The sequence below is a fragment of the Pogona vitticeps genome, chromosome 2 (assembly GCF_051106095.1).
Source record: "Pogona vitticeps strain Pit_001003342236 chromosome 2, PviZW2.1, whole genome shotgun sequence".
NCBI classification, from domain to species: Eukaryota; Metazoa; Chordata; class Lepidosauria; order Squamata; family Agamidae; genus Pogona; species Pogona vitticeps.
Window position 1 is genome coordinate 243,776,818 of NC_135784.1, and position 14,085 is coordinate 243,790,902.

The 14,085-nt window shown below is 42.4% G+C and overlaps 2 long non-coding RNA genes across 2 annotated transcripts in view; one reads left to right on the forward strand and one right to left on the reverse strand.

Moving 5' to 3' along the window:
- Positions 1-14,085, forward strand: part of LOC140704887 (uncharacterized) — a 140,161-nt gene that overhangs the window by 70,736 nt on the left and 55,340 nt on the right. The gene's annotated exons all lie outside the window — the stretch shown is intronic.
- Positions 1-14,085, reverse strand: part of LOC144586973 (uncharacterized) — a 44,397-nt gene that overhangs the window by 12,664 nt on the left and 17,648 nt on the right. The window lies entirely within an intron of this gene.

Sequence of the window (14,085 nt, forward strand, 5' to 3'; positions counted from 1 at the left end):
AGGCATAAATAAAACAAACTTCAAAATGCTACATTCTCCTGTATAAAAAGCATATGTGTAAGAGTTACAAATATTCTAACAGAAGTGATAAATACTGCTGCTCAGGTTTGCCTCAATCAACATGTGACAAATTAGCTAGCTTTTTTGTTTTGTAATTGGTCATCTGGAATGTAGCACAAATCTGTTCCCATGTGTGGTGTCTCAGGCAGGTAGCAATTAAAGATCTGTCAAAACAAGTAAAAAAAGAGAGGAAATACACATGTTCTGACATGTCATCTGATTCGCAGTTCAGGGGTCCAAATGCACTGTCATTCAAGAGGAAGAAAAGATCATTTCTGGTTTCTGTTTGAAAAGAATTTTTTGTTGCTTAGTTTCCTTGAAAAAAGAAAGGAGTAGTAGATGGTGAGTGGGTATCGAGTCCTATGGTGGGAGTACAACAAGGAAGGTCATGACCCTTCCATACACCTTAGCTGATTGGTTGAAAGTCACTGAGCAGCATCTGGATTGGGTGTTTGTGTGTGCAGGGTTCACATGTGAAGGGTCATATATTTTGGATGGGTACTGGCCTCACTCAACACTAGCATGTAGATTCTCTCCTGTCACATTCTCCTGAGGAAATCTAGGCTTTCCTCATCCTTACCGTACAGAGCCACAGGCTTCTTATTCTATTCAGACTGTGCAGATTTAATTTAATTTTTTAAATTTTAATTCTTGATTTACAGTCCTTAGACCTATCATACAGAGAAGTGGACAGCCCAGTTCCACACAGTCTCTGTAATATGTAAAAACATCAAACATAGACATAAAACAAACAAGTCTAGCCGCCTAGAGTGGTCCTATGTGATTCAGATAGGCGGGACATAAAATAAATAAATAAATAAAAAATAAAAACAAACAAGTGTACAAGCAATTCGAAACCCTCCATACCAGGAGCCAAGTATGAGGAGATTTCTGAAACTTGAGAATCTCCCAACAGAGACTGTGCAGATTGACAAAAGCCACTTGTCCCCATGCCATTAAGGCAATATAAGAAAAGATCATGGCTAACCTCTAGCCAGGCAGCTAGAGGTTGTAAAACTGGAGACGCTTATGTATGTGTAATGATATAGGATTGCTTTTATAAGCAGATACATCAGCTGTCACCCTTCTTAGTAAAACACAGTTGTATGTGTACCAGAATAAAATGTTCTTTCTCATTTGTCATGCATATTTCAGTATAGCTAACTGAAACACTATAAGTAAATATGTTATGATTCACTATTGAGTTTTGCAGAGGGAAGGGAAGAACTGACTCTGGCTGTTTGTTAAAGGGTATAGGATTCACAGAGACATTTATTAATAAAACAAGTTAGTATTAGTGTTACATTATACAATCTCAATTTCCCTCGCAATAAATTTGAACTCATACATATTTTTAATTGTCAGTAGGGGGCATCATGCAGCAATGCACTATCCAACCATGAAAACCATTTCAATTTGAGGTTTTCTTCTATTTCCATTTAGTTCCCGCCCCCCCTTAAAAATGCTTTTTCTTTTCTTTCTTTTTTAACTCAAAGGATTCTGGGTCAAGTCTATGGTACACTGAATATATCAGCTAAAAGCTAATTTATTTTAAAGCTGAGGGTCTTTGGAGAATATAGATTGCAACTTTGTGTTAACAGCCTTATAAAATAAATGCATGAAAAATTATTTTTAAAAATTAATTACTTGTCATTCTAGTCCTAAAGCCAAAATGTAGTTAGATACTGGTATAGTTACATGTTTTAAAAGTAACTGTGCCATTTCTCATAAAGGTAATAAAATACCTACTTCCTAGATACAAAATCACACAGTGATCTGAATGTTCTGGCCTGCAGTCAAAACATGCTTTCTTTCTATTTTCATTGTCTCAGCATAGACAGCAGAGCGCAAGATAGAACCATGAGGTGCAGCATGAGGCAGTATATGAAACATGTAATATTCATTCTCTACTACGTAGTAAGGCCTCTGTAACTATAAATGTAATTTAATATGGAGGATCATCCCATAGAGATGTAAATCTTTGCTTGTCTCATCCTTGCAGGAAAGGACGAGGAACAGCATTTTTGTTCTGTGGCAAAGGAAAACAGTGTCTGCTGCCATGGTCTTGCTGACTTGAGAGTTTTGTGCAAATTACAGAACTTGTGCAAAACAGTATCAGTTTGTTCTTTGTCTCATAGTCTTTCAAACATCTGAAGCACCAGATGAGGAGTTTTTTTTTGCCATTGAGCAACCACCTTTTACTTCTGTGCTTGCTGCAGCTCTCCCCCCCCCTTTTGTATGTGTGCATGATTTGTCTAGTATAGGGCACTAATTTTAGCATAGGATAACTGAAATCTTGTACATGCCTGACTACACGGGCATTTGTCATGCTGTCTGGTCTGCTTTGGGGCCAGGGTGGTTCTCACCTTTGGCTGTCAAACAGATGATATAAGTGCCAATACAAATCAACCCAGAACCAGAGTGTTCCTCCAATTCACACCTTTTGGCTCCCTGTCAGATTCCCTGTTATCAGTTGGTAATCATTAAAAAGAAAAGACTCCCTTCCTGTCCAAAGGTGAGAGACAAGGAAAATTTAAATGAATTCTTCCCATTTCTCAAGATGGCTCAGCAGCAGCTTTAAGAATCTTAAGAAATGGGAAGGTTTCCCTTCAGATCTTTCTTGCCACTCACCTTTGGAGGGGAAAAGATTTAGTGAGTCATCTTTGTACTCTGGAGATCATGCCATCCCTGGAGAAAACGTTCATGGGATATGTGGGGAGTAGAAAGAAAACTCAGGTCAACCTATGGAAGAGGGAGATGACCTGGGCGGTTGACACGATTGCGCCTAAGCGCCCTCTCCCTGCTTGCGGAGCCCAGACAGCTCCTTGGTATACTTCTGAACTGCGGGCGATGAAGCGAGAGGGGAGACGGCTGGAGTGCAGGTAGAGGAAATCCCACTGGGAGTCCGATCGAACACGACTTAGAGCCCATTATTGGGCCTATTTCGTGGCAATATTTTGTGGCAAAATGGCAATATTTCTCCAGCTGTATTGCTTCCTCAGAATGTTCTCCAGCAGAGCTGTTTCGGGTGGTCCAGGATCTTCTTCAACCAGGAAATCTGGGGGAGGTTCTGGACTGCTCGTCAGCTCACTATGATGAGTTAGCTATTCATTTTGAGGGGGAAATCGCTCAGATTCGCAGTGGGTTGGACTCCACCATTACTGCAAAATCGGAAGTTGTGTCCAGTGTGCCGTGCTTAGGTCAAATATTAATGGATGAGTTTCAATTGTTGAGACCTGAAGATGTGGACAGGGTGCTTGGATCTGTCCGTTCTACCACCATCTGCTCGACCCTTGCCCATCTTGGCTAATTGGAAGATCTGCCAGGGGGGTTCGCACTTGGGTCCATGAGGCCGTGAACTCCTCTTTGAGAGAGGGAGTGGTCCCTACCACCTTCAAAGAGGCGGTAATTCGACCACTCCTTAAAAAACCTAACCTGGACCCAAGGCTGGTGGTTAACTACCGACCAGTGGTGAACCTCCCATATTTGGGCAAAGTGTTGGAGCGGGTTGTGGCTGGGCAACTCCAGGCACTGCTGGATGAAACAGATTTTCTTGATCCATTTCAATTGGGTTTCAGGCCAGGTTTTGGTACGGAGACTGCCTTGGTCACCCTGTATAATGACCTTTGCCAGGAGAGAGACGGGGGAGTGTGACCCTGTTGATACTCCTGGACCTCTCAGTGGCTTTCGACACCATCGACCATGGTGTCCTTCTGGATAGGCTGGCTGGGTTGGGAGTTGGGGGCACTGTTTTATGGTGGCTCTGCTCCTTCCTGGATAACCGTGTCCAGAGGGTGGTGCTGGGGTACAGTTGCTCTGTCCCTTGGTATTTATGTCATGGGATTCCTCAGGGCTCAATACTGTCCCCCATGCTGTTTAACGTCTACATGAAACCACCAGGAGAGGTCATCAGGAGGTTTGGGCTGAGGAGTCAGCAATATGCTGACAACACTCAGCTCTACCTCTCGTTTTCCACCAATCTAGGTGAGGCGGTTTCTGTGCTGAACTCGTGTCTGGACCTGATGGACTGGATGAGGGTTAATAAATTGAAACTCAATCCAGACAAGAAGGAAGTGCTGTTAGTGGGTGCATCGCCGGACAGGTTGGAGGGCCATTTTCCTGCCCTGAATGGGGTTACACTACCCCTAAGGGACAGGGTCCACAGTCTGGGGATGCTCCTGGACCCCAGTCTAACCCTGGAAGCCCAGGTGGACTCGATGGCCAGGGGCGCCTTCTGCAGAATTTGTACCAGATACAGCCCTACCTGGAAGAGCGGAATCTCATGACAGTTACACACACACTGGTAACATCTTGTATAGATTATTGCAATGCGCTCTATGTGGGGATGCCTTTGAAGATGGTCTGGCGACTGCAACTGGTCCAGAATCGAGCTGTGCGGCTGGCGAGTGGTGGGGCCGCTAGAGAACACATCAAGCCGATTTTGTTCAAGTTACATTCATTACCAGTTGCTGCCCGGGCCCAATTCAAAGTGCTTGTTTTGAGGAATAAAGCCCTAAACGGCTTGGGCCCTGGATACTTGAAGGGCCGCCTCCTTCCATATGAGCCTACCCAGCAGTTAAGATCTAGCCAGGGGGCCCTTTTGAAAGAGCTGTCCCTTAAGGAGATAAGAGGGATGGCTTGTAGACAAAGGGCCTTTTCAGCAGCTGCCCCCAGACTATGGAATGCCCTCCCGACTGAGATTTGTCCGGCACCGACTTTGATGACATTTTGGCGCCAGGTCAAAACCTTCCTGTTCCAGAAGGCTTTTAATTGAAATGACATCAACTGTGGGTCCTGGTGGCAGTTTTAATTGTATTTTAATTTATTCTAATCATATTATTTTCAATTGAATTTTAATTGTTGTGAGTCGCCCAGAGACCTTTGGGTAGTGTGGGCGGCATATAAGTTAAATAAATAAATAAATAAATAAATAAATAAATAAATAAATAAATAAATAAATAAATAAATAAATAAATGAGAAAGCTGCCCCATTCAGCAGCAGAAGTCTTCAGTACCCTATTCGACCCTTTTCACCATAGGTGAAAAGCAAAAAACCCTTAATCAAAGGGTGGAAAGCAGTGTTGTCCTCTGGCCTTCACCAAGCTGAATACCACTGACCTGTCATGCAGGAAAAAATAAAAACACAGAAGGTCTAGAAATCATGGCCAGATGTGTAGACTAGGCTCCTCTGTTAAAAGTACATTTCAAAATGGGGGCTGCAACTTCAGGTCAGTTTGGTTTGCATATTTGGCCATGATTTCTGGAACTTTTATGTTTCTTTTGTACCATCCACAGCTCAGTGGTGTCCAGTCTGATAAAGACCTGTATGAGGTCAAAAGCTACCTTATATCTATCTTTTTATAGTGGTGGGTAATACGTTTATCTGACCACTCATAAAGACTGTATCTAAGCAAAACCAACTGAGAAGAAATCAAGAAATGTTCACCTCCCAATTCATTTTGGTAAAACAGAGCAGATTCTGAGAATACACTGCATACAATGGAGTGGTTATTCATATCTGCAGGTATCAAGCTCTGGAACTTCGATGTGACTACAAAACACATCACATAATTGCTGCCTTTGATCAATATGATGATTTCCCACATGGTGCACACTGCAGTTGTGCAGTTGTTGTAGGCTGCTGAGAAAGATTCTGGCACTGTTGTTCACAATTCTCCTGTGCATGTTGAAATTTTATCAATTGGCTGTAGCAATATAATGGAAAGCTTGGTGTCATCATATCTCAAAGGAAACATCCAAAGATTGAAGGTATGTGTGTGATGCTCTTAGCATTAGAAAAGTGAAACAAAATTAGCATGTTTTCTATGTATAATTCAACAGGCATTGTAAGTGTTTCTCCAACCTTGCAGCTTTTTGTTGTTTATCATACTCAGGATTGTTAGGAAACAAAACAGGAGAAAAAGGGAAGGAATTCTGAGGAGATTCTCATTTGCATGCAGTCCTTCCACTTCCTATTCATTTCTGCTCCTAGCTCTTTTCTTGTTCTCCTGCTGTATATTTTCACTGAGCCCAGACAGTCATATTGATTTTTGAAAAGTGATATATGCTGAGATAGGGATATAAAGGAGAAAGAGTGTGCATACATGGATTAAGCACAGCAGCCGATGGCCATTATTAGATGACCAGGAAGAAAAGTTCATATTCTGAATATTTTAACCTTTCAAATATCCATTCCAGAAACTATGTTCTTCTGATTTCTAAACTCAGCATTAATTATGGGTTTGCCTAAAGGTGACCTGAAGGTATAGCTGTAGTCTTATCCTAAACTTATGAAGGTTTATTTCTAGAAATTCTTGATGGCCAAATAATTCTTCGAAGTAAGCAAGAGAAGTCTATGCAACCTAATCTTCCAAAGAATTTATTAATCCAATAGAGTGAATTTAAAGGAAGATATGAGATCCCATCAGAAGTTTTCAATCACTGGCAGAGGAAGATCATGATCACATATTCAGACATCAAATTCCCTCTTGTCTACACCACTAAATTTCCCCATAATTTGGAGGGAAGTACTGAAGAATGGGAATGTTCCCTGATATTGGGAATGTTCCCTGATGTTGGGAAAGTGTGAAGGCAAGAGGAGAAGGGGACGACAGAGGATGAGATGGTTGGACAGTGTCATTGAAGTATCCAACCTGAATTTAACCCAACTCCAGGTGGCAGTGGAAGACAGGAGGGCCTGGCGTGCTCTGGTCCATGGGGTCATGAAGAGTCAGACATGACTTAACGACTAAACAACAACAACTGAAGAGTGTTTGCCAGAACATACCAAGAACCTTTGTGGCTGAATGACAGGGGCTGCTTCAGGGGGGTGTAGTGAGAAGGGGGAGGAAGAGAGATGGACTTTGCCCATTGGTAGTTCTAGCATCCAATTTCTTTTTAGCCTTCCAAATTCCTAATACCATCAACACAGAATTTTGAAAGAGGTTATCCCAAATTGCCATGTTGTCTTAGTGAAACAGCCTCTTTTTGAAAACAATTCCATGGTTCTATTGAGATGGAACATTTCTAAATCCATTTTCTATTCCCTTCTATAGGTATTATTTTAAAGATGAAATTTATATGATTGGTACTCAGATTGAAAGATGTGTCCCCTCAGACAAGCACATGGCTGTGAAATTTTCGTGAAGAATTTTTTTGGGGATCCTTTGTAATTGTGATGCCAGGTAGCTAATCCTAACTCGTGACATAGTGGCTAAATTGCCATACTGCAACCAAGACTCTGAATGACCTGAATTTGATCCAAATAGGCTCAGATAGAAAGCTCAAGGTTGACTCAGCCTTTCATCCTTCTTATGACGGTAAAATAAGTACCAGCTGGACATATGAACAGAATCCATTCTATAACTTTGAAAGCCAAATGTGATAATTTTAATATAAAATAGTCAAATAACTCTAGTTGGGATTATATAGGCAGCTAACAGACACAAAAGTCTTTTATGTAACGATATGTTTAAGTACAGATAATATATGATAATGTATAGCATGATATATTCCCTGTTATCCCGAGTTTTATATATATATATATATATATACCGAGTTTTTTATATATATTTAGTTTACAATTTAATTATGCAGGCTACACATTGGCCCCCACAGTGAGCTGGTAATTTTATTTTATTTTTTAATTATATATAAGCAGCACACTTTGCTTTTGTGTTACTAGGTTCTAATTGGAAAACATATAGTATTTTTCATCTAATTTTAAATTTGTAAATGTATTCACATACCAAGCAGTTCAGACTTTATATCATTGTGTTATATGTCATCCAATTGATTGAAATGGTGACCTCTAAAACATCCTGTCATTAATCTGTTGCTGAATCTATCTATCTATCTATCTATCTATCTATCTATCTATCTATCTATCTATCTATCTATCTATCTATCTATCTATCTATCTATCTATCTATCTATCTATCTATCTATCTATCTATCTATCTATCTATCTATCTATCTATCTGTAGCAGGCCACTCTCAAGCCTCTACCCATCCAGGCCTATAAGAGTGCCCACTACTTCTCACTAAAAAATCTTGCTGCCACCAACCTATCCTTATAATCAAAAGGACAAGGGTTTCTTTCAAACAAATACAAGGTTTATTGATTACAAGAAATAAAAAGGGTAAATCACAGGTGTAAAATCAATTAGTCAGTCACTGTTTTAAGACACTAGCTCCCACAGACTTTTCCCTCACTGACAGGCTCTTTCTCACTCTCAATCACTCTCTTTAATCACTCATCTCTCAAACTCTGATCTCTCCAAACTCCTCACACACACCTTATATAACCCAGCTCTATCTATCTATCTATCTATCTATCTATCTATCTATCTATCTATCTATCTATCTATCTATCTATCTATCTATCTATCTATCTATCTATCTATCTATCTATCTATCTATCTATCTATCTATCTATCTATCTATCTATCTAGTAATTGTATGTTGCCATTGCAACAAAGGCCCAATCCTGTTGCATTCTCTGATAAAAAAAGATATGCACCTAAATGCTTGCTAATTATCAACTTAGTGGCACTTAATGATTATTGCATTATGCAATACTTTAATCCAGTATACCATGCAGAAGAGCAGTGAATGACTTTTAAAGGTCCATGGGAGACTTTTGGCTTTTTTCTTTAATCTCACCCTTATGCTAGAAAAGAAAATGAGCCAACAATGGCAAATAATGCCCTTCAAAAGCTAGAGGAGGCTGATTTGTCATTTAAAGGCTCCCGGGGCCTCTTTCAGGCCTGAAATAGCTTTTCTTAGAAAGAGAGCAAAAATAAAACCATGCTTAGAAAATCTGTGACTTTAGAGTCCCTTTGTTTATGACAGATTGTGAATTCTCTTCCTATATGGCTCTGTTTAATTGCTCATTGTTCAAATGTCAAGCACATTCAAATATACAATGTGTGAAGGCTTGAACTGGGTAAGGGAATGGGGCCAGCTGTGTTTCCCTGTGGGTGTTAGTACAAACTCCTTTCCTGTGCCTGACCTTGCAGCATTGAGTGACAAAATCTGAAGGGCTTCCACTCGAGTTCATTTGAATGCAATTAAAACACTCCACACTGTCAAGGATCCTGCTCGATCAGTCCCCCAGTTCTGCAGAAGACTATATTTGCATCAAACAGAACCAACTGCAGACTTTCACGCTCAATGATCATTCAATCAATTGCCTAGGAAACACTAGAGGGGGGGGGGGACCTAGCAAAAATTTTGTATAGGATTGTATAGGCAGCCACAGAGCTCCATGTTTGTGCTTTGGGAGTAGCTGCTTATAGGAGCCACACCCTGAGCAGCTCAGCTGGTGGTTTTAGTTTTTCAGCATTTCCCCCCGTTTATGCTAATTCTCCAGTCCACCTCAAGATAAGGAACAAGCTGTCTCAAGTTCCTTCTCATGAACCACTCATTTAATTCCTCCCCCCCCAAAAAAGTGGACTTATCTGGGGGACTTTTGTGGGGGCTATAACTTGGGCATCCCAAATACTATCTTTGCCAAACATGGAGGGGTGGGAAGGAGAGTCAGATGAAGACTTCTTGTGGGTTTGGCATCTCTAACTCATGCAGGGGGTCTTCTACCACTCCCAGAAGTCCTGAATTGCACAAACCACAAAACTGTTCATTTAGTTGGAAAGTTTGAGAAAGCTTGTGGTTCATGGTTTGTGAATAGTGATAAACCATGAACCATCATGAACCACTATTTTTCCACTTCTAGCCAATCATTAGTTATCTGAAGGTGGCATTTTCACTAACAATTTACTCTGCTTATTGCCTTAGATACAGTTCCTTTAGATCAGTGGTCCCCAACCTTGGTCCTCCAGATGTTCCTGGACTACAACTCCCAGAAGCCTTCACCACCACATCTGCTGGCCAGGATTTCTGGGAGTTGAAGTCCAAGAACAGCTGGAGGCCCAAGGTTGGAGACCACTGCTTTAGATTGTAAAAATGCTATAGGACTACATGGTACGCCATTCTTTGATATGTGATTGGAGTTCAGTGACTTCTTATTTTCACAGGATGGGATCCTCTTACTCCACCCACATGCCACCATCATAATCCTACCCCATAGTTCTGTATGATTTCTGGCTTGCCACCACACAGACAGAGATAGAACTGTATACAAAACTGTACTTGATCCTTCCTCACACAAGCTCTGAAAATATTGATGGAATGAACCATTGTTTAAGCAGATCAAAAGAATAGGATTCTGGTTGCTGAGCTTTATTTTCCTGTAGTCTTCTTTTCCTTGTTTTCTTAATGGTTTTTCAACTTTATAATTTTTATCATTTCTTTCTTCTTTAATATGTAACTTTTTGTATATGTATAGAGATTTCTGGTATATGTTTTTAGTGAAATTCAGACATGAGCATAATAACTGAATGTGAGAATTTTAAAAAGAGTCAATAGTCGTCAGCTTGTTTATTAGATTAAAGCTATAGCTCATTACGAAGAGCAAAACCATATATTTTTTTAAAGGCTTGTGAAAGTTCAAGAAATTAAAGAAGTGCTAACTAGGGAAGTGATATGTTAAAAAAAGAGAAGAATATGAGTTTGGAAAAAAAATCAGATTTCTGCTTAGGAGGCAGAAATCTCAGGTTGATTTTCAGCTCTTGTATCAGCTTATAATATTGCCAAGGTACAACAATTGTTTAAAGAGATTTTCACCCCATTTTATGGACATTTTTGCAGATAAAGCAGTCCCACATTTGGCAAGTCCTTACTCAAATGTTACATTCTTTATATCATATACTGTACGTACGGATTTGCACTATAATGAAATGACATGAAACTTCTTCTAGATTTAAAGAGTATTCTAGAATATACTAGGCAATATTCCCATGACATCATGTTCACAGATATTGGAGATGGATATGTTTGTTAGAGTTTTAGCATGTAGCCTGTCAAGCCAGGTCAAAATACTACTATGAATTCAAAAGCAGATAGTGTCAAGAAACGTTAACATCTGTCCTTGCAAAGGAGAATGAGGAGCTACAACATTTTTGTCTTCACTGGAGGGTTGATGAGGAGTTCTCACATTGACAAGGACAATATTTTGTGGAAATTCTGTCGATTTCTGCGAAAAATGACATGTTGCATAGTACTTACAATTCTGTGAATTATAGGAAATGAAAATCTGATGTTTTGCTTAAGAATCTGAAGCACAGAGTGGTTTGTTCATCTCTACTTTAACAAATCATCCAGTCTTTTTGTGCCTGGTACATGCACAAAGGAGAGATTTGTGTTTCAAAAAGAATAGACATGAGAAATTTTGCAGGAAATTTTTTTCCTGAGGGAGAAAAAGAGAATCCTTTGTCTCACTATTGGCTGGAGATGATAAATCATTCAGAGCTTCAGTATTCTTCTCTGTGGTGCCTCACATCGAGACAATCTAAACCAATCAGAATGAGAAATTTAGTAAAATTTATTTTCGTTCCTCCCTGGGTAGATTATTTAACTGGATTTACTCAAGAACAGTTCACCCCTTTCATTGCCCCCCCAACCCCGGAATAAAACGCGAGACAATAATATGGGTTTAAAATATGGGCCACACTTTATTAATCGTACAATCATATACCAAGACTTTATTCTGAAGGAGGGGCCTGCTGTAGTGCGGAAACATTTAAAGGGATTAACATAAGGGCGAGTCCCCGGCCCCCAGGCTCCCGTGACCATAAAGGATAGCAGGGACCTGGCCGGCCGCTAACCCAACACCCCCAGACCTTTATCCCCCTTTGTTTGAGGGTTGTTAGTCTGGAGTGGCCCAGCGCAACTTTCCGCCACAGGCACTGTAATCGCACGATCCGCAGTGCCGGGCGGTAGGATGTACTGTTGGCTTACTTGAACTTACTGCGGGACCCACCGTAGATGCCTATTTTTTCCGCACTACCCGCCACAGCATAGGGACTAGCCTGGCTATGTCCCATGCCCGCCACAGAGCCCTGTGAGCTCAGCAAGCAGCCCCCCCCCCCGTATATCCTCTAAAAATACCTCCAGGCCCTCATCCGATAGATGCACGCCGTCACTCCGGAACAGTTGTGACCTCTCGGCTTGAATCCTGCGGTGCCCTATCACAGATCCAATACCGTTGCAGACGCCTCTGCATACCTCCCTGTTGACGCCCCGCCGGGCCCTGTTCACTGCGGCACTCCTCACAGAGCCTCACCAGGCTATCCAAGGTATAATTGTAGACCATATGATACGCATCATCGGGTATGTTGCCTTCAATCTCTTAAGGTCACGCAGAATGTCCAGTATTAATGCCTTGCCAGGCAGCCGGGGCAAGTCGTTGCCTCCCAAATGTATTAGCAAAAGGTCAGGAGGGCAGTGACCAAACGCCGTGACTCTGCACAGTTGACCCCACTGCATGCCACGCAGCCCCTTCCATGTAATGGTAGCCCTTGCTCCTAGCCCCAGGTTGGTTCCCCAAGGAGATGCTGCTGCATAGCGCTCTGCCCAGTATATATAGCTATGCCCGATGATCAAGATCTGCTTCCGTGTACTTGCGCTTGAGCCACCTGTAAAAACATCAGTCAGGCCCCCCGCCTACACCGTAGGCAAGGTCCTAATATATCTTTTATAACAGGAAGAGGACCACCGCCCTAATCGCTTGATGTCCTGCGTGCTGTAGCCCATGGCTGCTGCAGTGGATGCCGCTCCAGTTCTGAATGAATGCGTGCCAAACCTAGCACCCATAATACCAACCGCCTGTAGGGCTAAACCTGTCAGCTTCCAGAACTGGTATTTTGTTAATGGAGATTTATCGGCATGCTGGAAAAAATAACCCGGCTCGCTTCCTCTATATTCCAAGTAGGCTTTAATGGCTCTGACTGGGCATATGCTCTTGGTTGAGCATTGCCCTAAAACTAACTGCCTGCCTTTCCCCCTTTGATCGGCTTTAGATCTTCTAACCAACAGCTCCACCCTTGCTCCCTGCACTTTCACATCCTCCCACTGTAGGGCTACCCTAGCCCTGTCCGCCTTACCCTGAGCCACCAATTCACTGATCCACAGGGCACCGAAAAAGGCTATGAGAGATGCAGCATGGAATAACCTTATTTCATACTCATCCCTGCACAATGCCCTCCAGTGCGTGCACATACGCTCCAGGATGCTAGGTGATATGGGTGCCCTAGTGTCCTGTGTCCTGCCCCTCTCCTTGGACCACCCCTCCAACATCTTCCTAATTCGAAAATCGCCAGTGGTATCCCTATAGCCATTGCTTTTCACCTGAAACGCTACGGCTGACAGCTTACCCTGTATAGTGGACGGTGCTAGCCCCTTCTTATACAGGTATACCATGAACTGCTGCAGGTGTTCCACCGGGACCGGCCAAGCCTGATCCAGATGCGCCATCCTTCTAAATTGCATGAACTCCGTACTCACTGCGGAGTAGCCCTTCCTTGTCCTTTCTGCAAGGGCCAGCCCTATTGCTGTGGATGCGACGTCACGCCAATCTGCCAGACCTCCGGGGGAAGAACGTCTGGCGTCTCCCTGGCTTCTGGAGCCAGTTCCCTGAACCGATCGATCTGTTGACGTGACAAGGCATCAGCTATGCTGTTGTCTACCCCGGGGACGTGTCTAGCGTGCACCACTATATTGAACTGCAATGCCCTGAGTGTGAAGGCCCTCACCAATTTCATAACCCGCTCCGACTGTGCTGTCTGGTTGTTTATGATGTGCACAACCGCCAGGTTGTCGCACCAAAAGCGTACTACAGAATTTGTCCATTCTTCCGCCCATAGCCATAGCGCTCCTACAATTGGGAAGAATTCTAGGAAGGTTAGGTCCCTTGTAATGCCGCTCCGCTGCCATGCTTGTGGCCATGGGCCTGAGCACCATTTGCCTTGGCAAAAGATGCCAAATCCCAATGACCCTGCGGCATCCGAGTGCACCTGGAAATTTGCCTTCAGATTTATCTCGGACCTCCAGAAGGAGACCCCATTGAACGATTTGAGAAATTGGCTCCATACCTGGAGGTCCTCCCTCATGCCCTGCATTACCCTGGTC